The sequence below is a fragment of the Rhinatrema bivittatum genome, chromosome 13, assembly GCF_901001135.1.
Source record: "Rhinatrema bivittatum chromosome 13, aRhiBiv1.1, whole genome shotgun sequence".
NCBI lineage: Eukaryota > Metazoa > Chordata > Amphibia > Gymnophiona > Rhinatrematidae > Rhinatrema > Rhinatrema bivittatum.
Genome location: NC_042627.1, coordinates 11,517,866 through 11,544,183, shown reverse-complemented (window position 1 = coordinate 11,544,183; position 26,318 = coordinate 11,517,866). Strand labels below are relative to the sequence as shown.

General features: G+C 42.7%; 1 long non-coding RNA gene across 1 annotated transcript in view; it reads right to left on the bottom strand.

Annotated features, from left to right (window-relative positions):
• Nucleotides 1–25,695, bottom strand: part of LOC115075467 — an 88,678-nt gene extending 62,983 nt beyond the window's left edge. Inside the window, exon 1 of the long non-coding RNA XR_003852524.1 lies at nt 25,536–25,695. This is a non-coding gene — a long non-coding RNA (uncharacterized LOC115075467). The remainder of the gene's footprint in view (nt 1–25,535) is intronic.
• Nucleotides 25,696–26,318: the final 623 nt, after the last annotated feature.

Here is a 26,318-nt window from a genome sequence, read left to right as displayed (position 1 = left end):
ATTACGCAATATAAAAGATCCCAAAGACTTTAAAGAAGCTTTGAAAGCTCTTTTATTTAAGATGGCTTTCCAAGTTCTGCAGAAATGTTCTTTGAATACGACTGCAGCCTGTTATGCACAGCGTAGTAGCATCAGGTTATCAATCAATGAATCTTAAAGACAGCCTTTGGCTGACATTGATTACAATTTCAGTGGTTATGACTGCATCTAATATAGTATACCAAGCTTTGAATGTAATAGAAAGTCCTCAGCATGCCTGGATTACAGCTTCTTTTTCTCTAGTTTAACAGACAATTTGCAAAGCAGCATTTACAAACATTCTCTTTATGTCCCCATATCGGTATAAAAAAAAAAAATCCCTTAAATAAATTAATAAAGAGAGAAATATCTGTGTTTTATCTGTAAATTTTATTATCTATGTTTTTTGTGCACTCCACCCTGAACTTTGGAGGGAGCAGGAAAGCAAATGATTTTAAATAAATAAATACAATTAATGCCTGAACAATCCTGCTTTGACAAAATACATTTCAATTGCCTAACAAGCTGCAACTTAAAAAAAAAAAATGTCATCATGAAACCAAATTTAAATGAGGGAGACAAAGTCAGACAGGAATCCATTTGAATCCCTAAGGTTTCTGACACCCTGAAAAAAAACAAAGGAATCCCTTCAATCTGTAATTTAGACATAAGGCATGACTTACCCCTAAGGCTTCAGTTTTAGACAGATTTAATATTAATCCATTTTGTCTGAGCTAATAATCAGTCGCCTATCAGAACAGACAAGGGGACATCCATATTCTTATTAACAGGGCAAATCGACTCTAAGGGCTATACCAAAGCTCTCAATACATTAACAAAGTGGCTGCAAGTAGACATTAAACAACATTGGAGAAAGTGCCGACCCTATAGCCATCCATACTGACTTTTTCCCACATACACTTGCTGCTGATGGTGTGCTAGAAATAAACTTAAGGATGCCCCCTCCTAAGCCAATCAACCTCAACCTCTCTAATAAAAATCATGTCATTAACAAACTCAAAAGCAGTAGAAATATCTAAAAATATCATGGCTGCAGCACACCGCTTATGCGTTTCATACAATAGCAAATCTGACACCGATAACAGCAACAGTTTCAGTGTAATGATTCTTACAGAATACACACTGACTCATGCTTAGGCAGTCATTATCCTCTAAAAAAGATCATTTAACTGTGATAGCACTACTTTTTCCAACACTTCTCCCAACACAGGATGTTTAGAGGTAATCCTATAACTTAATGGCTCAGCCACTGGTAAACCAGACTTCTTCATCACTGGGTGAACTGTGCGGGGGGTGATTTGATGGGAGAGTGCATGGGTGCAGGTGGGGGTAGGATATGGATGTGCTTGTTGGGGTGGTCTGTCAGGATGTGTGAGTGGAGATGTGTGTGTTAGCATATGTGGGCATGGGGTTGTTGATTGGGAAGGTGTGTGTTTGAATACGTGTGTCTGTATATGTGTGTCTGTAGGAGGCCTTAAATCAGTGGCCACAAAACTACATTAGGCAGGCTGGATTTGGCCCAGGGTGCTTGTTTTGATGGCCTGCAGTATTTTTTTTCTTTCTGAAGCTGATCCTAGCCAGCGGAAGAAGTTTCTAATTTCATGCTCAGCAGCAACAGAGAGGCTGGCAGGGTTACCCAGGGCTTCCTCACTATTTATTTATTTAGTTTTAGTTTTTATATACCGATGTTCCTGTATAATATACATATCACACTAGTGGTAGAGAAGCCAGCTGGACCCACAATATTGGAGCCAGACCAGGCCTCACCTGCAGTAAGGAACTGGCAGGACCCACTAAGATGCAGAGAGCTAGTGGTGGGAGACCAAGTCCTGCCTATGGAGAGGAGCTGGCTGGACAAACTGATATGCAGAAAGCCATTGGTGAGGAGGCCAGGCCCCCAACAGTGGTAGACAAGCTAACTAAAATGTGAAGATGGAGAAAGCTGCTGGCAGGAAACCCAGATTCTAAGGAGCCGGCTGGACCCATCAAGATGTAGAGAGCGACTGGCCAGGGAGGCCAGACCCCACCAGAGGAAGATCAAGAAGGGGTTGGAAGGAGGTAGTGAGTGAAAAAGAGTGGAAGAGAGTGAATGAGAGGAGAGATGGGTGAGTGAAAGGGAAGGGAAAGGATGTGAGGAGAGTGAATGAGAAGGAAGGGAGGGGAATGGGTGAAAGTGAGAAGAGATTGAATGAGAGGGAAGGGTAGATGAGTGAGCGGAAGAGAAGGTGACTGAGTGATGGGGTGGGGGCAGGGTGTGAGTGAAAAGAAAGGAAGGGATGAGAGTAAGAAGGAAAGGGGTTTGAGGAGAAAGGGGGAAGGGTTGGGGTAAGAGTAGAGGAAATGGAAAGCAGAAGATGAGAGGTGGGAGGGAGGCACTACACCCCCTCCCCCCCCCCATCTCCTATACCTCAGTGGGGCAAATGCAAGGAAAGGCAAGGGGTAGGGTTGCCGGGGTGTGGTAGAAATTCCAACTTCTTAGAAATCTAGAAATTATTACTGACACCTTATCTGCCACACCCCAGGAACCCTGACCCCTGTCTTAGATACTATTTTGGAGCTTGGCCTCTAAAAATAATGAAGTAAAATTTAAGACCCGTACTCGTGTGCACATGGACGTGCCAATTTGATGACATACGCGCATATATGCGTGCGTTTTATAAAATCGGCTATCCACGCGTACATGCATGCACGATGTTGATGGGCACAAGTGCGCAAATACCGTCTCAAGTGAGTAAGTGGGGGGAATTTTAGTAGGTACGCTCGGCGACTCAAATGGCCTTTTTCCCCAGTTCACTCCCAGTTCGCCCCAGTAAAGGAGAGGACTTCCTAAACCCCTAGCTAATCCGCCTCCCTTTCACCCTATTGCGCCTGACCTTTAAAACCCCGCTAAATAGCATTTTATTTCATTACGTGACTTCCATGCCATCCATAGCAGAAGTTACGTTACGTGGTAGAGGACCCCTGCGCACTTGTGCATGTAAATACTTACGTGCTGGATTCACACCACAGACCTGGCCCGCCCATGCTCCACCCAGACCACTCCCACACCCCCTCCCCTTTTGGAGCGAACATTCTTTATCCGCGTACCGGGAGATACACGTATACCTACGCTGATTTTCAAATCCGCACGGCACGTGCCAGGCCGAGTCACGCGCATATCTCCCGGCTTTGGCACATAGGATTTTTAAAATTCACCCAATTGTTTTTTAGAAATGGGTGTTGAGATGAATGTGTGTAGGGGGGTGCACGTGATTGGATTAATACAGGTGTATAGCAAGGGCATGCATTAGTTTTTAAATGAAATGAAAACATGATGACACAATCACGTTTTGCTTTGTTTAAAAATGAAAAGAAAAACCCATGAAATTAATTTTTTTCACTGACTTTGAGAAAGTCAATTTAAAAAAAAAACCCCCACACAATTCCTCCATTCTAAGGGGCAGATTTTCAGACATACGCGCGGGTGCAGATTTGTTCGCGCAACCCGGTGGGCACTCACAGTAAACCATGTGGGAGAGTGGGTATCAGCCCATTAGATTGTAAGCCCTCTGGGGATAGAGAAATACCTACAGTACCTGAATGTAACCCAATGTGATATCTCAGATTAAATGTCGTTATATAAAAATAATAAATAAATTAAGATATTTAAAAGTGTTCGACATGTTAAGTGGAAGTAAATAACACCTCTATGAGATGATTTGTTGTTGGTAATATTGTTATCATATTTTGGATCCTTCTGCAAAAAATAACATTTTTAGTGCGTTGAATCTTGAGTCCTTATCTGCAGACATTTTGAAACTTTTTAAAAATTCCCCCCCCCCCCCCCATGTTTTTAAGGGTTTTGAGTGCCAACGAATTAATGCTAGAAATTTAACTCCAGCTCTGATCCCGCGGTTGGGAAAGGTTCACTGGCCAAAGGCCTTCTCTCTGCATCGGGGGAGTACTGCTTATCGCCCGAATTTGCATCGGCAGTAGGTTTTGCACACAGAAAATCCACATTCAAGTGCAGGCAGAAAGCTGCGTTGCTGGAAGCTCCTTTCTGCATCGGCCCTGTCAATGTTCATGGATTTTGAGTTTGTCCAACACAGTCCTGTTTTTCTTCCAGTGACCTAAACCTGGTGACCTTCTGTTCTTTCTGGAGAGCTATTTTCCTCCCCGATGGACAGACAGACATGGATCTCTCTCTTTTATGTAATTATTTCCAACATTCCACAGAGAGATGACCCAAATGCAAAAGCTGATCCATATCAGCCAATCTGCAGCTCGGTGCGGGTCATCTGAACCAAAAATGGGATCATTCCGAAAATGCCTAAACTTTTCTGATTTGCTTCAGTACACAGCGCCCACTACAGTGCCTACGGGATAGCAAGCGATGTTCTCAAAGATGAATAATCTGAAAATGCAAACCCTCCGAAAACAAACTTTTATTAAAAACAGGCCAAAAAAAATGATCTGAACAATTTAAAAAAAAAAAAAAAAAGCTGCACATTCCTAACTTTATCTGCTGTAAAATATAAAAAATATTTTACATTTGAAATTACTAATGTAGCTACACTATCAAAAGCTATTACTTAAAATAGACCAGTTTTGCATAGCTGATGGTAATTTATTTATTATAAGCATTTGGTATTCCACCTGTCCCTAAAGGTAAACCCAAGGCGGTTTGCAAATTGTAAATGGTTGCATTCTTTGAATATATGGAAATGAATGCAAGAAAGAAATTATCCCATCAACTAGACATCTCTATTTCAACTCATGACAGTTCAAGTTTTAATCTTTTTTTTTTTTTTTGGGGGGGGGGGGCAGGTAATGGCTTATGGTACGATGACCCTTCAGTCAGGACTACGCAGTTCCCTCCCTCCCTCATTTAAATGCATTCCCTCTTCCCCCACCAACTCAGCTCAGCTATCATAGAAACAGCCTCCAGTCAGGGACCACACACTACAACTCATTCTGAAACCCAGCTAATGTGGGTCCTGAGTCTGACCCCTAGGTGTCACTGTGGCTCTCTCCCCCCACAGCATCCCCAGCCCTGGCAGGTCCAGGGAGCAGAAGATCTGACCCAGGTCCTTTGTATGTCAGTACTACCAAACCATCACAGTTTTCATCTTTATGGAAGGTTTGCCATGGATGACATGAACAATTCAAGAGGACTTCATTGGATAGTAGGGATGTGCATTCATTTTGAACGAAACCGCAATCCGCAACGTATAGGTCCCTATTCGTTGCATTCGTGGATCTGTGAAACGCATGGCGAACCCCCACAAATGCAACATATCATACGTTTCCATTCTTTTGGTTCGCGCCGTGGTATTTTAGAAATAGAAGGCCATGTGAGAGTAGGGGAGGATTGGCCTATCGGGGGATCGGGCTTCCCCCAGTGGGCCAGACTAGCAGATCACGTGGCCTCCTCTACTCTGGGCCATTGAGGGTGCCAGGCCGAAGAAATGAAGAGACCAGGCCGGTGGGGCCAAAGAAAAGAAGATGGCCGCTGCCAGCCGCCACCGGAGAAATGAAGACCAGCACAGCCAGCCGGCGACGGACAAGAGCTGTTCAGTTGGGGACCTTTGTGTGTATATGTATTTGAGATCGGAAGGGTGCTTCTGTGTATGTGAGAAAGGAATGGTGCTTCTGTGTGTGTGTGTATGTGAGAAAGGAATGGTGCTTCTGTGTGTGTGTGTGTGTGTGTATGTGAGAAAAGAATGGTGCTTCTGTTGTGTGTATATGTGTGGTGTGTATGTGAGAAAGGAATGGTGCTTCTGCATGTGAGACAGGGAAGGCGCTTCATGTATGTGAGAAAGGAATGGTGCTTCTGTGTGTGTGTGTCTATGTGAGAAAGGAATGGTGCTTGTGTGTGTGAGAAAGAAATGGTGCTTCTGTGTATGAGACAGGGAAGGTACTTCATGTATGTGAGACAGGGAGGGTGCTTCTGTATGTGTGTGGTGTATATGTGAGTCAGGGAGGATGTTTGTGTGTGTCAATGTGTGTGTGCGAGAGAGAGATGGAGCATGTTTTTGGCTGGCTTGTGGCTGTGAGAGAGGGCATGTGTGTGATTGAGCCTGTTTTTAAGTGAGATAGAACATGTTTGTGATTGAGAGCTTGTGTGTAAGTGAAATAGAGCCTGTGTGAGATGGAAAGCCTGTGTGTAAGAGAGAGTGAGAGCAGTGTGTGATTGAGAGAGACTGGCTAGAGAGGTGACGTGTGTATGTGTGAGAGACTGATCAGGGAGATGACTGGTGTGTGTGTGTGTTTGTGTGTGTGTGAGAGAGAGCGAGAGAGAGACTGGTTGGGGAGATTGGTGTGTGAGAGACATAAACTGGTCCTGAGGGTGTGACTGGTGTGTGTGTGTGAGAGACACAGAAGAGATTGGTTGTGGTCTCTAAGGAAGAGGTCAGTGAGGACAGCTTCAGCAGCTACTGCTGCTTCTGGTGTGGCCTGCAAGGGAAAGGAGTAGGAGAACTGATGGAGAGGGTAAGTAAAGGTGGCTTTTTAAGTTCATTTTTTTTTATTGACTACCATTTTAATAATTGGGTAATATGTAATGTGTCTGCTGTTTGAAATATTGTATTGGTGTTTGGTAAAGCTTTCAAAATTTGCATGAGTCTTTAATTATTGGATATTCTATTCATCAGCTGTTTTGAAATTATTTTATTAGTATGATTTTACTATTATGATTAATGATTTATATATCTTGATTTTATTGATTGTTTCATGAGGAATGGTGAAATTTTTGTTTTTCCATTATTGCACTGTATAGAGTCTGGCGTGATGCGTTTTACAGTTCAGTTGCTGCCTGCACATTTCTATTTATAGTTCATGTGGCTTTATTCTGTATTTGGTGAGGGTTTGTGTCTGCATGCAAAGACTGAGATGAACCATTCTTTTCATCTGTGGTTTCTCTGTAGGGATCTGTAGTAGCTTTAGCTTGGCCTGTTCTGTTTTCCTGATAGGAGGTGTATTGATATTTTAGATTCTGGTAAAATATTTGTGGTATTTTTTTTTCATAGGTAGGGTTGTTATTCTTTGAGTGTTGGCAGATAGTACTGTGATACAGGAATACCATGCCGAAATATATCAAATAGGTATGATGTCATATGAATTCTAAGATGCAAAGTTTTCTTGTTGGCATCACAACAGTGCATGAAATTATCACAATAACGTATATATTAATTTTACCACAGAATGTCACTTTTCATGTAAAATATGTGTTAAATGCATAATTTAAAATTGTGTATGGGGAGGTGGGGGTAGGGTGCCAGGCTGTAAGGTTTGCCTAGGGTGCCTAATACACCGGCCCTGTGCACAGCAGCAATGCTCCACCCCACCCAGGCATAGTTCATCATGTTTCAGGTCTTAGCACGCGTGTTAGACTCCTTGATACGTGTTTCAAGATGGGTCAGGTGGACAATACACCCCGGTTGACAGTCGCACCGCATGCTGAGCCTCGTCTTGTCTTGCCTCTTTGTCTTTCCCCTAACAACACCACAGTGACCTGACTACCTCCGCTCTGCCAGCCTGTCTTGCCCCTATCAACTTTCTGCCACTCTGCCTGCTGCCATACGCCAGATGACTCACTCAACTCCTTGTGGTGTTCTTGCCACTATCATGGTTCCTCAGTGTGTTGGTTTTAGTCTTTCTGCTTGCTATGTTCCCCCTTCATTGTGCTGTAGGATGTTGATGCCACTTGTCTTGCCACTTTGCCTGTCATGCTGCCTTCGAGAGTTCATGCATCTGTTATCGGTGCTCTCTTTTGAAGCTGTGGTGCGTTTTTGACACTCTCGCTGCTGCTTTGCACCTCTGTTAAAGCACTCTTGCCACTCCTGGTACCCCCCTTTAAAGTGCCTTAGGCTATTCATGCCACTTTGGTGCCACTTTGCCACAGTCTAAGTACCTCGGAGCTCTTTTCTCATTCTGATGATTGCTCCCCAGAGGTTTCAACAGAATTGATAATAAAACCCCAATTCTGCAGCCAAAATAGGCTGCAAATACTTCCCCCATTGACTTTAATGGGAAAACAGAAAACAAATAAAACAAATCAAACAAATTGGTTTTTCCCCCCATGAAACGAATGCAACTAATTTGGGTCCTGGCGAAATGAATAAGATTGGAAACACATTTTTTCCTTCTGCACATCCCTATTGGATAGACTTTGGCATTAACTAACAAGTTATGGAAACTCTTACACTTCATAAACAGGGCTTTTTCATTATGTGGATTAAATCTTTGATAATCTTCAGTGCACGAGACACCATGCTGGTTGGCAACTTGGCTACCAGCTAATGGCAGTAGTTGCTGCAAATCAGAAATTGTGGGCTGCTTGGAAAGAAACTTTAAAACATCAGATTTCTAGTAAAACAATATCTGGGATTTGTAAATCGGGATTTTTCAGATTTTAATTTGAAATACCCCCGAAACTTCTGCCAGCAGCTGGGAGTCTCTGTCAGACACTAAAGATTTCCAGAAAATAAATCCCAGACACCTATAAACAAGAAAACTGGTTATGTTTGGCTTCTGTCAGTGGAATTTACAAAGGAACTCTCGTGATCAAAATTCAAGAAATCATTGTCTAGTCAGGTGGCAGGACTACCCCGTCCTCCCCCCATTCTACACAATGATTTATAGACCTTGCCACAGTAGATTTTGTTACAAACTACACTGTTTTGAAAAAGTCCTGGAACAGATTTATGTCCCCTGAGGTCTGACAAGTTTGTGGGATTTCCACAGAAGTAAATCAGGCAGGGATCCTTCTAGCCCTTTTCCGTAGCAAATTTAATTCACACACCAGTATTCAGGAAGATCAACACAATGGAACCTTGATTTATTTAAATTCATAATGATGGATGTGGCTCAGTTGAAGGAGCTTTCAAAAATGTTAAATACTTTTTTTGTGGAGAGAATTGATATTCAAACCGGTATGAAAGAGAGAAATCTGTATGTTTTTATTTTAAGTGCCAATTCTTAAGGATGTGCATTCATTTCAGTCCAAATGGAAGAATGCAATAAATGAGTTGATTTTTTTTTATATTCATTTCATTGCAACCAAACTAAATTAATGTGGCCCCTGAAAAAAAGATGAATATTTTTCACGTCATTCGTTTCAGTGCCATTAAAGTCTATGGGAAAGCAAAGCAGTACATTTTTTAAACTTCAAGCCAGACGAAACGGAGTTGGTTGGGGAGAGGGCGAGAGCTTATCACGTCAAAGTGTCTTTCTGTATGACTTCCTTTTTTTTGTTGGGTGAAATTGAAACAATAAACGGATGCCTTTTTTTTTTTTTTTTTGTCATTCCTCTGTTGGATCTCAGGGACAGAGGGCAGAGGTTCTTAAGCTCCTTACTGCAAATCTGAAAATTAAATAAAAGATGTGCTGTCACAGTCACCGTGTCATAGCTGCAATTTGAAGTAGTAGCAGGAGAGAGACTAATTTCTCGCTGGTGGTGACTCCAAATGGGTGGCTTTGCACATACTATGACAGAAATGAACCTCACATATAAGCCAGAGTATATATTGGATGTGATCACAGCCTCCCAAATTTACTGCTAATGATCTTAATACTTGCACAGTGCCAATGAATGCCTCCTTCAGGAGGTCACAGATGTAATATGAATAAGGATACGGTGTATATCAATAGTTAAAGGGATGAGCAGATAGAGTGTGTCTGCAGGAAGGCAGATACTAGAAACCGGCTCTGTATTTCTGAATGTGCATCACTACGGTGCAGTGACTGTGACAGGCAGTAGCTCACTCTGCTTTCTCTGTCTAAAGCAATGAGTGGACTTCTACTGTGCGTATTCAACTTTTCCATTGAATTTGACTTAGTGTACCGTACATAGTCAGCAAACATCAGCAGTGTGTGCTCTATTTCTATTTCGAGTCACAATCTGTACTTCTATTTGTGCGTGTACTGGGTTTACATTTCAGCACTCAAAACCCTATCCACTCGTGATCTGTTGCTAATAAGTTCTGTCTCATCACTGGCATCAAGAGGCAGTTGTGGCAATGAGAGAGGAGAAACGTCTGCTCCCCCTGTTGCGACCATCGCTGCCCGACGGCTTCACTCCGCCTACCTTTCCTTTCTTGCGACTCCTTCTGCTGTTGACGGACGCCTGGTTGCCGCGGCATCTGCCTGCCGTCCTCTCCGGCGTCCCCAGACCGGCTTGGGCGCTGCCTCCCGCCATGCTCTTCAGGTACCTTAGGGCACGCGCGCCGCGCGGCCCTCATTCTTATTTCCTCATTGGCGCGTTCCTCAGGGGCGTCCCCCTGTGATAACGTCACGCTGCCCGGATATTTAAGCCTACAGTTTATTGCTAGCCGTTGAGTTAGCAGCTACTCTGCCTCTCCAACTTCCATTGGACTCTTTCTGCTAACGGGGTACCTGCTCCTCAGGGGCCTCTTTTGCTTCTTTCAGGTCGCTATCGGGTAACCGGTACTCGCTCCTTGAGGGCCCATGTTCCCTGACTCGCTGCCTGCATCTATCTCCTCTTCTATTTGGAAGAATTCGCTACAGACACCATTATCGAGTACTACTATCATCTACTCCTCAGAGCTGTCTCCCTGGAACCAGGTACTCGCTCCTCGAGGGCCTGCCTCCGTTCCAGCGCCAGTGCCATCTCCTACGTGGAACCGCTGTGTGAGTACTTTGCCAACAAGTCTCTCTACCTCCAGGGATCTGGTACTCGCTCCTCGAGGGCCAGCTCTTCCTATTTCGGAGCTTCTCCATATTTGGGACTCTGTGAATGTTCTATTGTACTCATCTTCTCAGTTCTCTCCACTACAGCACTGCTACCGGAGAAACCGCTGTTCCAGCGCCCTGTGGAATACTAGCCCAGCCGGGCTACATCTTCTACTCACTACTGCCACCTCTGGTGGTCTCTCAAACTGTCTAAATAAAGAACTATCTGTGTTTATGTATTCAGAGCTGAGCCTTACCTGTGGCCCCTCACGGGACATCCCCCCGTGGGCATGGTCAGCTGCCACAGCGTCCAAGTGTCCACCCAAACCTCACTAACTATAACAAAATCTATGTGGTTAATAACAGTCTATGGACTTCTCCAGGAACTTGTCCAATCCTCTTTTATACCCAGCTATGATATTCACCTTCATCACATCCTGCAGCAATGAATTCCAGAGCTTATTTGTGCATGGAGTGAAAAAGACTTTTCTCTAATTTGTTTTAAATGTGCTGCTTCCTAACTTCAAGTACCATTTGAATTTTTTGAAAGAGTAACTAATTGATTCACATTTATCTGTCCTATTTCACTCATGATTTTAAAGACCTATATTATATCCTTTTTCAGCCATCTCTTCTTCAAGCTGAACATCCCTAACCTCTTTAGCCTTTCCTCATAGAGGAACCATTCCATCACCTTTATCATTTCGGTCACCCTTCTCTGGACCTTTTCTAGTTCAACTATATCTTTTCTGAGATGCAGCGACCAGATCGTCACACAATACTCTAGGTGTGAGCTCATCATAGTGATATAGAGGTATTATGACATTTTCCATTTTATTCTCCATTGCTTTCATAATAATTCCTAATATTCTGTTTGCTTTTTTGACCACTGCGGCATACTGAGCTGAGGATTTCAAAGTACTGTCCATGATGACGCCTAGATTCGTTTCTTGGGTGGTAACTCCTAATATGGAATCTAAGATCATGTAACTACAATGTAGGTTATTTTTCCCTCTTGTGCATCACTTTGCACTTGTCCACATTAAATTTTATCTGTCATTTGGTTGCCCAGTCTCCAAGTCTCGCAAAATCTACCTGCAATTTCTCACAATCCATTTGTGATCTAATAACTTGGAATAATTTTGTGTCATCTGCAAATTTGATCACCTCACTTGTCGTACCCTTTACCAAATCATTTATAAATATATTGAAAAGCACTGGTCCAAGTACAGATCCCTGAGACACTCCTCTGTTTACCCTTCTCCACTGAGAAAACTGACCATTTATTCTTACTCTCCAACTTTTTTTTTTATATGTTTAAAATGTTTATTAAGGAAACAGGAAAAAACAACAGATGCTTAACATACATTGGTATCTTTGTGAGCGACATTGCGGACGGGATTGAAGGTAAGGTTTGTCTTTTTGCGGATGACACTAAGATCTGCAACAGAGTGGACACGCCGGAAGGAGTGGAGAGAATGAGACGGGATCTAAGGAAACTGGAAGAGTGGTCGAAGACATGGCAGCTGAGATTCAATGCAAAGAAATGCAAAGTCATGCATATGGGGAGTGGAAATCCGAATGAAATGTATTCGATGGGGGGGGGAAGGCTGATGTGCATGGAGCAGGAGAGGGACCTTGAGGTGATAGTATCTAATGATATGAAGTCTGCGAAACAATGTGACAAGGCGATAGCAAAAGCCAGAAGAATGCTGGGCTGCATAGAGAGAGGAATATCAAGTAAGAAAAGGGAAGTGATTATTCCCCTGTACAGGTCCTTGGTGAGGCCTCACCTGGAGTACTGTGTTCAGTTCTGGAGACCGTATCTTCAAAAAGACAAAGACAAGATGGAAGCGGTACAGAGAAGGGCGACCAGGAAGGTGGAGGATCTTCATCGGATGACGTACGAGAGAGATTGAAGAATCTAAATATGTACACCCTGGAGGAGAGGAGGAGCAGAGGTGATATGATACAGACTTTCAGATACTTGAAAGGTTTTAATGATCCAAAGACAACGACAAACCTTTTCCGTAGGAAGAAAATCAGCAGAACCAGGGGTCACAATTTGAAGCTCCAGGGAGGAAGATTCAGAACCAATGTCAGGAAGTATTTCTTCACGGAGAGGGTGGTGGATGCCTGGAATGCCCTTCCGGAGGAAGTGGTGAAGACCAGAACTGTGAGGGACTTCAAAGGGGCGTGGGATAAACACTGTGGATCCATAAAGTCAAGAGACCGCCAATGTAGAGTGGGTGGCTCACCAGAACGATGGCTACTGCCCGGAGACAATACCCTTATTAAATAAACATACAGATGCTTACTGTGACTCCAACATCACTCTAAGCTTCAACGGCAAGAGGAAATGTGGAAAAAAGGATTTGCTATCACAAAGAGGGGAGTAGCTGGCTTGTTACGGCGGTTACTACCCCAAACCCAAATAAGCCTAATACTTCACTTTCCAAGCATATACAGCATAGTTCTCTGCTTCAACGGCAGGGGAGAAGAAAAGAGGGTTCGCACTCACAAAGCGGGGAGTAGCTGGCTTATTACGGCGGTTACTACCCAAACCAAATGTGCCTGATACTTCGCTTTCGATGCATATCCAGCATGGCTCTCTGCTTCATGGCATGGGAGAGGCTGATACTTCAAGCATTTCCAGCATAGCTCTCTGCTTCAACAGCAGGGGAATAAGAAAAGCTGAGGCTTCACGCATATCCAGAATAGCTTCAACTGCAGGGGAGAAGAAAAAAAAAAAAAAAAGGATTCGCACTCACAAAGCAGGGAGTAGCTGGCTTGTTACGGCGGTTACTACCCTAAACCAAAAGGGCCTGATACTTCACTTTCAATGCATAACCAGCATGGCTCTCCGCTTCAACGGCAGGAGAGAAGAAAAACAACCAATAGGGGCTGTATGACATAGTCTGGGTAAAGGGAATAAACATGGGTGTAGCTTGCTTATTGCAGCAGTTACTACCCCTACTATCCCTAACTAATCAAGCTAGGTATTTCACTTGGATGCAGCTCCATCACTGCTCTCTACATTAATGGTGGGGGTGGAAGGGAAATAGAACCAAGAGTTAAGAGAAAATGATAAGTATGAGAGAAAAAAATGTGTGAAGCTTGCTGGGCAGACTAGATGGGCCATTTGGTCTTCTTCTGCCGTCATTTCTATGTTTCTATGGTTTCTGATGTATATCAAACCAAACATATGAAACAAGATTTATATTTTATACATTTTCAGTCCCCAACCTCCCCTTCTTTCCGAGTAGAACGCAGTCAGAATAACAACACCATGAAACTAAAAGTATCTCAGGAATGCCTGACAACCTTTCCCTTGCACCCCTCCCCCCCCCCCCCCATCCCTCTCCTATGTAGTAAGAATCTGTCTAGTGAATTGAAAAGGAAGAATGATTTGTAAATCAGTAGCAGAGATTACCATAGAAAAGTCAAGATAGTTTGCAGATGGTTACGGATAATTGAACTAATGCAACACCAGAAAATCGAGAAAGGGAAGAGACTGTGTTCAGCTATATAATATGCAAAAGCTTTCTTAGTAAAGCAAACTCACAGCCAAACTGAGGAGAGACTATTGTCATGTTCTGATTGTGATTAAAGTTTCAACTGGAAAACAAATTTCACAAGAAACCCAAAATTCCAACCAGCAGCAAGATTAAGTAAGGAATGAAATAAAAGTTCTTGAGAGAACAATGATACTGACAACAGATGATTTCCTTATATTAAATCTGAGAAGTGGCAAGTGTTTCAACAGGAAGACCAACATCTCCAGTGCCACTCTGTCTTACTGCTATACCCCACATCCTTCACCTTAGGAGTTTTCTTCTGTGCAGCATTGCTGCACCTTGGGTTTATGCCACTGTTGTCGGTGCCCTCTTTTGAAGCCTTGGGGTGTTCATCCCCCTCTTGCTGTTTCTTTACTCTTCTAACAATGCCTTGGAGAACTCCTGCCACTGCTGATACCCCTTTACGGTGCATTAGGCTATTCATGTCACTTTTGATGCCACTTTGCCATAGTTTAGGTTCCTTGGAGATCTTTCCCTCTTCTGATAATATCTTCCCATAAGTTACTGATTATAAAACCCAATTCTGAAGTCCAGAATAGGCTGCAGTGTCTCTCCCATTGACTTTAATGGCAAATGAATGAGCAAATAAAATGAACAAATGAGGTTTTTTTTGTTTGTTTTGAAACTAATGAAACAAATTTAGATGCTCACGAAACAAATGAACAAACCGAACCCAATATTTTTCCTCTGTACATCCGTGATGTTAGCCAGTGTTGAAGTAGGAAGAAAAGATTTAACCCATAATGAAAAGTAAGACTGAGTTATCAGAGATCCCAAGGCCCTTAAATTGACTTCCACGAAGTTCACGATTTCATTTAGGATTGTTCTTGGTTTGGTTGACATTGTACTTTAAGATTACAGTGCCTGTGATAAAAATAAAAACATCTTCCTGTGATATATAACCACAGATATGAACAACTTTTGCCTCTAGCTTTTCTAGATTGTTTTTTTCCCAGGAAGGATATAAAATAAGAAAGCAGCTCAGCTTTCAGGTCCAAGGCTTGAAAGGAAAACAGGTACTCACAACTGAAGCCCTATGCTGCACCCAGGAGGACCTGGGAAGGGATCTGCTAAGAGTACTTTATAATCCTCTAATACTGCCAGAAACAAAGAAATCAGAGAAGACATGGATAATGTTCTTTTCACCTCTAGCACTAGATGGCTTAGGATTGGTACAAGAGTACAAAACTATCACCTATACAGCATCAATTTTCAACCCGGGCTTTGGGACACGCACAGCCAGTCTGGCTGTTAGGATTAGTGGGTGTGAGGGCCCTGGACTGAGGTGAGAGATGGTACCACCCATGGGGGGGAGCCCTGTGAGCCTCACCGTCGGGACACAGTTCAAGTCTAGAGTCTTTATTAAAGAGAAAGAGCAGCACTACCTACGGAGCGGGGGTGCCAGAGTAAAGTCTTACAGACATTGGGGTGCCAAAGGTCTGTGGAATTGAAGATACCCAAGGAGGATATCACAGTAGATATGGTAGTGGAAGAGTGAGAGAGAGAGTGCATGTGGGTATGTGAGTGTGAGAGAGAACAAGTGTGTATGTACACATGTGAGAGAGAGACAGAGCATGTGTGTATGAGTGTGGAAGAGAGAGAGTGTGGAATGTGTGATCATGAGAGAAAGCATATGTGTGTGGGAGAGAGAGCATAAGTATATGCGTATGGGAGAGAGACATAGCATGTGTGCATATGAGAGTAAGGGAGAGCATATGTCTGTGTGTATGTGAGAGTGAGCAAGAGCGAAAGCATGTGTGTATGTGTGTGAGAAAGTGTCCAAGTGTATGTATGGGAGGGAACATGTATGTGTACAATAACCCACTTCCTTTCCTTTCAGGGCATCTAGAAATCAGAAATTCCCAGGTATGGATAAAGGATGATTTTTTAAATTTATTTATTTATTTAAACATTGTATATACCATCATTCCATATCAAGATCACAACGGTTTACAAATAACATTCAAAATATTAAAAGAAAAAAAGAAATGATAGAATAATAAAACAAACTAATGAAATAAAAACAATAAAATGGTAAACATAAACTAATACATAGTAATCATTACAACACAGGTAATCACATTTAATCCTTCTTACTTCCAACCTAAATATAGATTTCATCATTAGTATTGCTATTAGATTTAATTGTTGGGTATTATTTGATGTGTTTGTTTTGAATTATTTTATTGGTGTTTGGAAAATGTTTATTTGAGTTTTTAATTATTGAATGTTATTCTATTCATTAGTTTTGAATTATTATTTTTATTGGTATTGTTTTACTAATTCTATTGTTTTATGAGGAGTGGTAATGCTTCTGTTTTTCCATTGTTGCTATGTATATAGAATTTGGCTTATTGTGGTTTCCAGTTCAGCTTTGTCTGTACATTTCTATTTATACTTTATGGTCTCTTTATTCTATATTTGAGGGTATATCTGTGTTTTGCATGTATGACTGAAGTGAGGTATTCCAATAGTGTGTAGTTTCTACAACAGTTCTTTTAGACTATATCCATTGAATCAACCCACAAAATCTCTTTACAAGCAAATTTATGAATATCAGCATCCCCGTCAATGCAGCTAATTAAATTTCTCCGGCTCCATTGCTCTCTTTCTTTCTGCTTGTGGTTGTTGCTGTTAGCATTTACAATTCAATTAAGAAAAACTACGATCCACCAATAATGAATTTTCACTGTGAGGCTTCCATAATTTCTAACAGTGCAGATAAGGGATAGAGATGTCTTTTATCAGGCAGTGCTTAAAAGGAAGCAATAAGTAAACAGGAAGTGTTATATAGGGGATCAATATAATTCAGGTCAGTGGGGACAGGTGAGCCAGTCCTGGATTTATTGTACTGCTGCATTCTGGGGATTAAGGTCCTGCTTTTCTAATTGGAGAAGTGCCAGCTCTTTAGATAAATCTTAATCTTACAATCATGTCCCTGTTCTTTTTAGGAAGATAGGTGGCTACCATGGGATTTCAGCATAAATATCCCCGCTTTTGCAACATGTTCAGATGTAAAGTACATAGATTAATTGGCTAGTGAGAGAGAAACTCCCTGCCTCCAAGATGTGTATAACATATTGTGTCAAGCTAGTGGTGCTCAAGTCGACTCTTTCCTCAGCCAGTCTGGTTTTTCAGGTAATCCATAATGAATATTCCTGAGGTATTGGTATATATTTTATGTATGAATTAGACCAGTGTGCAGAAATGTGTTTCATTTGTATTCATCACGAATATCCTGAGAGACCAGTTAAGGGGGAGCATAAGGACTGGCAGGATCCTTTGCTTTCTGTGATTCTGAATTTGCTTACTGCTGTAGAACCTTTTCCTTTCTGCAAAATTTTAATACTGAACATTTAAAAAAATTCACTGGGTTCCATATTCAGCAAGTTATCCAGCTATCTTAACCTATATATTCAGTGGCATGGCCATGCCGCTGAATATATACGGCTATCCTAAAGTTAGCCAGATAAGTTTATCTGGCTAACTTTAGAACAGGGACAAACCAAGAAAAATCAATGTGCCACTGCAACAGCGATAAATTAATATAATGCAACAAATCAAGAGCGTTAGCTCAATCGCTGGAATGTTGAAACTTTTCTGATTGTTTTTAATAAGGTTTGTTGTAGAATATTTTATAAAAAAAATTTTTGATTGAGTTTTTTGAATTAAATTCTTTGTGACACCTACTCTGTGTAGATATTATTTAAATGTTGCTTTTTAGTTTAAGTATGATAAATTTATAAATATGAATGTGAATATTAATATAAAGGAATTGGAGGGAAGTTTCATATAAATTCGTAGGTGTCTCCGCACCACGAGTGTGTGGTATTATAATCATTAACGATCCCCCGCCTCCTATGTGAATTTTTTAAACATTTTTTTACTAGAGATTCCTTCACCTCTGTGAACCTCTTCCGTGTAGTGAGCACCGGTAAATTATTTTATATACCTAAACGGTATTTGATGCCAAGAATTCTGTTGTCTATATAAATGGATTATAAGCTTTGAAAGAGTAAAATTCAGACTTCCCTTTAAGATGTCAGTTGGTTATATTGTCCAGATTTGAACGATGGTCCCGACACAGCCGATCCGTGTTTCAGACTGATTGTCTTTCTTCAGGGGCGTGAAACGTTGTAATGCAACCAACTTTTACGGAATCTGGATAAACTCCATTAGAAAATGCTCTAGCTGTCTTGGCTCTGGACAGTGTTGCTCTGGCTCCGTCTCCGGAAGAGTGGTTTGTGCGTTGTACTGAACCCTTTTTATATGTCAGCAAGGGAGCTAAGATTGACCAATGACCATATGTTGATTTACTGACGTGATCACGCCGGAATAGTGCTGGCTAAAGGTACTCTCTGACCTGACAGGAAACTGGGTCTATACACTCGCGTGAGGCACCCTCAAATGTCGCGATCAGTGGCGTGTAAATGCCTATAACAGATGTCACTGAATAATAGCTGCGATTCTGAAGGACATGTATTATAACAGAGAGTTCCAATTTAGATCGTCATTCATTCCCCGAGGGGCTGATGTCTTGAGAGTGAAGATCCAAAATGCTTCTCGCTGATTAAGGAGAGCCCTGTCATCCCCGCCTCTGGGCGGGGTTTCAAGATGTTTTTACTCTTTCAAAGCTTATAATCCATTTATATAGACAACAGAATTCTTGGCATCAAATACCGTTTAGGTATATAAAATAATTTACCGGGTGCTCACTACACGGAAGAGGTTCACAGAGGTGAAGGAATCTCTAGTAAAAAAATGTTTTAAAAAATTCACATAGGAGGCGAGGGATCGTTAATGATTATAATACCACACACTCGTGGTGCGGAGACACCTACGAATTTATATGAAACTTCCCTCCAATTCCTTTATATTAATATTCACATTCATATTTATAAATTTATCATACTTAAACTAAAAAGCAACATTTAAATAATATCTACACAGAGTAGGTGTCACAAAGAATTTAATTCAAAAAACTCAATCAAAATTTTTTTTATAAAATATTCTACAACAAACCTTATTAAAAACAATCAGAAAAGTTTCAACATTCCAGCGATTGAGCTAACGCTCTTGATTTGTTGCATAACTTTAGAACAGGTCTATGGGGTGATCAGAGTTAGCCAGATAAGTTATCCGGCTAACTCAGATCCTCCTCGTTACACCCATTCACCTCCCACTACTTAGTTGGATAAATCTGTAATCCTCTCTTCATATGGCTGGCTGAAATAAGGGGTCACACAGCTACAGGGCTTGGACCTCTAATTTGCTCATACATCTCAAACAACTTCTGCTTCTCTCTGGGGTTCCACCAGTGGCATACAAATGCATGTGAATAGACATTTCTTCCCATTTTCATTCCTTTCACTCACCAAGCCATCTCATTACTGTATTCTGAGTGACTGCAAACAAAGTCATAATCAATTTTGATTACGCACTTGTCCGCGTGCTCCCAGATCCATTCCTCTTGATGATGCTCGATGTAATTCATAATATACACTGGAACATAGGGATGTTGTAATCCAAAAAGTACCTGAGTCTTCCACCATACAAGTCATTCAGCTGCCGTAGGGTATTCCCTTCCTTAAGAGTGCTGGGGACCACCCAGAACTAGTCACAAACCTTCCAGGGAATAGGGTGATCAAACCCATCAGCCGCTACCAAACTGCTAGGCACCATTCTCAAAGCAGCCACTTCACTAAATAATAAGGGCAAATCTTTACCCTGTCCACTACTAGAGGACACAGGGGATGCCATACTACTTGTTGAGCCTCTGGATGAAACGTCTGAGCTTGTATAGGGCAATGCACTGTCCATACATTGCCTGCAAAATGCCAGCATATTCTAGGGGCCCCTTGCTGAAATCTTAAGGTGAGGGTTCTCTATGTCAAAACACCTCTGGGTACTTTTGGCAGAAATGGCAACATTTCATTCACTAGAGTCAAATTTTCAGCTGATTAAAGTCCTGCCAGCCCTCCTAGGGAATCTAGAGGATGTCAGCCCCTCATCTGAAGAATAACCTGAGCTCGCTGCAGGCAACTCCAACGGATGTCTAAACCTCACTGGCGACAGGCCAGCAGAGAGCAGTCTATGTAAGGCAGTGCGACCCTGCAGTAACACCGCTTGTCCTTTCATCGTCACCGTGTCCACCGAATCAAGGGATTCTGCATGGGTGATTTGGCTGCTCTCATCTTCTACCATAAAGGAAATCCCCTCGGGCTTCAATTCATGTGCATGAGTAAATCGGGCCCCATTTCCACCTCAACAATTTCAGTTAATATGGGCTCAGCAGACCCCCTTGCAGCTTCAACTGGCTCAGGCAGGTGACTCCCGACTCCACTACTCTGTTCACTCCCTTCAGATTCAACGAGTGACACTGTAGGCCCCTCATATGGGTTAGAATACTCACAGCAGCCGACTTGTTGTCCAGTGCTGGCATCTGCTTCAAAGAACATGGGAGCACAACATCGGCAATGCTCAAGAGCCACTGGATGTGGCCACTGAAACGAGTACATTCTGCACACTCTGCTGCCCCCATCATGGTAGAGCCACCAAGGCAATTGTAATTGACTCCAGGAGTAAGACCATGGTACTCTTTCCATTCTGGTGGCTAGTACTGAATCACTTCTTGCAGTTGCTGGGCTGGCACTAGAGACCGTTCCATTGGAAAGACTGCAAGTTGAATTGCTGGTCACTATGGTCTAACCCTCCTCCGGGCTTGACAGCCAGATGCCATCTCCCATCTGGGAGTCAGATAGGTCAGCCATTACTGGCAAAGAACTGAAATGAGGTTCAGCGATGGTCTTGATGTTCCAACTCCAGCGAATACTGGCTCTCATGCTGCCAAGATCCACTTCCTGCCCAGGACAAGGTGTACCTACCGAATGGCTGGCAAGTGATGATGCTCTGAGTGACATCATGGTCCTGCATGCAAACAGATTCTTCTCCAGATTTTTGGCAAGCTTGTATTTATTTATTTAGTACATTTGTAATCCGCCTATAGTGACTCTGTCATGCTAAGCAGATTCCAGATAAAACAATTAATATTAACATGTAAGCAAACAAAAATGTATGCAGTTTACTTCACACTGAAGGGAGAAAATATTTAATTTGGAGTAACTACAGCAGCTCTGATAAATGCAAGGCTGGGGAGTAGCCACCATGGTGGCTACCCAGATGTTTAAAAGAACACTATCCTAGTAGTTATTTGCATTGTGGAAGGGGGTCACAAAGCTGTCCCTTACTAGTAGGTCTCAGAATCTCAAGAGACCCTGAGTGAGAATGGAGATTGTTTCAATGGAAGTAGAGTTTCCTGGCTGGAGTCAGGAGGGAGGACTGCCATGCTTGGGGGGAAAAAGTTATCCTAGAGTTGTTGTCTGAGGCAGCCTCAGCAGATGCTTATGTTTCATTGTCTAAAGAGGAGCAGCCAGTTCTGGTCCACTGGATTCCAGTGCAGTACATCCAGATGTGTGTGTACCTACCTGCCAGGGTGTGCAGAATTTCATGTTGCTGTGATTTCTTGGAACTTAATTTTTCTGTATTGAATGTGCACTAAGCAATGTGCACAGTGGGTAGCACTGTGATTTTTCACCTGCAATCAAGTTTACCAGTAAAGAGGATTTATTTGTGAGCCTCACTCACAGTGTAGTGTTTGTTTATTTTACTGTGCTGTTGCAGAAGACCCTAAGGGCCTTGATGGGCTTCTTTTTCCTCCCTCTTGTCACTGAGAAGGAGTTGGGGCAAGGGCTACATTAACATTTTCAGTTTTAAAGGTTTTATGCACTGCTTTATCTAGCTACTATGGAGAGAGTTATTTGGTTTAATAGGGATATCGATGACATATGTCCTGTCTGCCTTTGGCACAGCCCTACAGAAATTGTAGCTTTGTACTTACCTTTTCACAGCATTAAACTTTTGTGATCTATTTACAGTTTATAGGAAGTAGCACAAAGAGAAATTAATAAGTCAAATGCTATTAATTCAATGGCCGTTTACTAATGTGATAAAACACTTTATGGATGATGACTCTGTTTAAAATAATTCTGTCCAAGTTAGCTGAATTGTGTAGTGAAGAGTTACATAAGATGCTCAGTGTGGAAAATCATTGCAATAAAATGTTGCAGTTGCTTTCCAAAATTCACGCAACTGGAACCGAAGTTCTGGCAACCAATACCATAGGTCTGCTGGGCCTGAGAGATTCAGGAAATGTTCAGTGGCATTCCCAGCTTCTGTGTTAAGTCACCTCTCCTTACCAATCCAAATGTGGGTCTGCGTAGAACAGCGGAGGACACAATGAGATAAATGTAGCTTCCCCTCCTCCTCTCCTACCCATGCATCCTCTGCAGTGCATGTGAGAGAGGAAATAATGAGAGAGAAGTAGCTTTAACTCCTCCTCTCCTACCCATGCATCCTGTGAAGGGCATGTGGGAGAGGACATAGTCAGAAGTAGCTTCCCCTCTTTCTCTGCATCCTGTGTAGTGCATGTGAGAAAGAAAATAATGAGAGAGAAGTAGCTTCTCCTCCTCCTCCTCTCCTACCTATGCATCCTGTGGAGTGCACATAGGAGAGGACACAGTGAAAGAGAAGTAACTTCCCCCTCCTCCTTTCTTACACATGCATCCTATGAAGTGCACATGGGAGAGGAAGAAGGAGTGAGATGTTCTTGCTCACACTCCACATTATTAGTGTTCTGCTCTGGCCTGTGACCCTTCGAGTAGTGGGAGGTATGGAAGGCTGGGAGGAAGGAGATGAGAGAGAGATGGAAAGGAGAAATGAAAGGGAGGTGAAGAGGTGACGATGATGGGAAGAGAAAGAAGAGGTGAGACAAAAAAGGAAACAAAAAAGATGTCAGACAGATGGAGAAAAGAGAAACAATGCATAAGGAATAGTACAACAGAAAAAAGAATCAGGAAGAGGTATCAGAAGAGAGGAGAGTCTGAGAACAGTATCACAGGGAATAATAAAGCAGACAAAATCTTTCTATTTTTACTTTCGATATTATAGCATGCCTTTAGAAAGTATTACAATTATTAAACATTGTGGGGGCGATTTTCAAAGTCCATGGGCTATTTCTAGGTCCCCGGACAGTTTCTCTTTGAAAATTTGAAGCCAGCAAACAACGCGGGTACGTCTGTACAAGTGCAATATGCATGAAGTAAAGGGTGCACGGAGATTTCAAAATAATGATTCCACACATATTTTGCCTTCCCTGCCCTTGCTCCATCCCTGGCTCCGGCCCTGGATCTTTTTAGTAGCGATGTGCATTCGTTTTGAACGAATGCGCAATCCGCAACGTATAGGTCCCTATTCGTTGCATTCGTGGTGTCCTGAAATGTATGGCGAACCCCCATGAATGCAATGTATCATTAACGAATAAAGCCCCCCTCCTGACCCCCTCCCCCAAGACTTGCCAAAAGTTCCTGGTGGTCCAGCGGGGGGTCCTGGAGAAATCTCCTGCACTCAGGCCGTCGGCTGCCGGTATTCAAAATGGCACCGATAGTCTTTGCCCTTACTATGTCACAGGGGCTACAGGTGCCATTAGTCGACCCCTGTCACATGGTAGGAGCACAAGATGGCACCGGCCGTCCATTGCTCCTACCATGTGACAGCCTATGTTAGCTTCTTTCTTCATAAACCCAACCCAGTATCACTAAAAAAAAAGATCCCCCAGCTTTATTCCCACCCCTACCTCCCACTGGACTCTCTCAGACCCCCCTCTCATCTCCTCTGTGATGTCTGGGTTCCAAAGAGGGGCAGAAACGATCTTCAGTCACTTCTGCCCCTGCCAGTTCCATATTTCAAAATTTGTAACCTATCATTAAAATCATCCATTGTACCTGAAGACTGGAGGATAGCAAATGTAACCCCAAAATTTAAAAAGGGCTCCAGGGGCGATCCGGGAAACTACAGACCGGTTAGCCTGACTTCAGTGCCAGGAAAAATAGTGGAAAGTGTTCTAAACATCAAAATCACAGAACATATAGAAAGGACATGGTTTTAATGGAACATAGTCAGCATGGCTTTACCCAGGGCAAGTCTTGCCTCACAAATCTGCTTCACTTTTTGAAGGAGTTAATAAACATGTGGATAAAGGTGAACCGGTAGATATAGTATACTTGGATTTTCAGAAGGCGTTTGACAAAGTTCCTCATGAGAGGCTTCTAGGAAAAGTAAAAAGTCATGGGATAGGTGGGGATGCCATTTCGTGGATTGCAAACTGGCTAAAGACAGGAAACAGAGAGTAGGATTAAATGGGCAATTTTCTCAGTGGAAGGGAGTGGACAGTGGAGTGCCTCAGGGATCTGTATTGGGACCCTTTACTGTTCAATATATTTATAAATGATCTGGAAAGAAATACGACGAGTGAGATAATCAAATTTGCAGATGACACAAAATTGTTCAGAGTAGTTAAATCACAAGCAGATTGTGATAAATTGCAGGAAGACCTTGTGAGACTGGAAAATTGGGCATCCAAATGGCAGATGAAATTTAATGTAGATAAGTGCAAGGTGATGCATATAGGGAAAAATAACCCATGCTATAGTTACTAAGGATGTGAATCATTTTTGAACGATTAAAATTATCGTCAGATAATTTTAAAATCGTCCAAAATTGTTAGAGTGCACGATACAATACAAATGCCCCCGATTTATTGTCAGGGGCATTTGTATTGTATTGTTAAATAGGGCGCAGGAAAACTGGCACACCAAAACAACCCTAAACCCACCCCGACCCTTTAAAACAAATCCCCCACCCTCCCGAACCCCCCCAAAATGTTTTTAAATTACCTGGGGTCCAGTGGGGGGGGGGGGGGTCCCGGCGCAATCTCCCGCTCTCTGGCCACGGCTGCGTTAAGAGAAATGGCGCCGGTGGCCCTTTGCCCTTATCATGTGACAGGGCAAAGGTAGCGCTGGCGCCATTTTGGTTCCTGCTCCCGACGGCATGCATGCAGGGAAATCGCTCCTGGACCCCCGCTGGACCCCCAAGGGACTTTTGGCCAGCTTGGGGGGGCCTCCTGACCCCCACAAGACTTGCCAAAAGTCCATCGGGGGTCCGGGAGCGACCTCCTGCACGCGGGCCGTATTGCCAATATTCAAAATGGCGCCAGGGCTACCTTTGCCCTCACTATGTCATACGGGCACTTCCCACGGCCGCAGAATCATGGGAAGCTGGGGTTTTGTAACAGCTTAGTGTTCTGGGATGGGCGAACGATATCTTTGGGTCGCACGGAAATATGGCACTTACCAAATTAGCCTTCCTAGCTGCTAATGCTAACAAACTGACCGAGTGGTCTCCACAATAGACTCTCATCTTCAGGAGGTCAAACGTTAACTCTGTGATGGAGCTTGTGCCTTTACAGGCTGTGTTATATCGTTCTCTGGCAGATATCTTTGGTTGAATAAACAGCACTGTAAAACAAAGAATAAGGGTTAGTCAATAGGCAAAACGGAAAAAAAAAGAGAGAGCAAGAGTCCTAACTTTATTTCAGCTCATACAGCAGGATCAATATTGATAACTCCAATTCTACCCAGGAAGGCCATTCTCTCCGCTCAGAGTATTACAGGCTTAAAAATAATATTCACACTACTCCGTTGGGAGAGAGGGACATGGAGGGTATATTGTGGGTGTACTGTTTCAACATAAGACTCAAGACTCTTGTTTCCTTTAAAAATTATTGCCTTCTTCCCAGATTCCAAACACACACACACACACACACACTCTCCACCACAAGCTATTGCTAGAAATTATAATTCTACCGTGTGCTGATGCAGGAAATGCTGCAGCCAAATAGAATCAATGCTGTGCACTCCCCGCTCATGTCAATTTCTATCTGACATGACTTCAAATCCCCCAAGATGTCTGAGGGATTACATGGCGTGAACAAGTTCAGTTATTTTAAACACGTCTGCCTGCTCTCCCCATCCCGCCACCTGCTTCTCGTCTCCTCCGTGCACGCCCCCTCATGGGACGGTCTAACAGGAGAAGTAATTTTCTTTTTCCTGACATGTTGATGCCTTTAAAATCTCG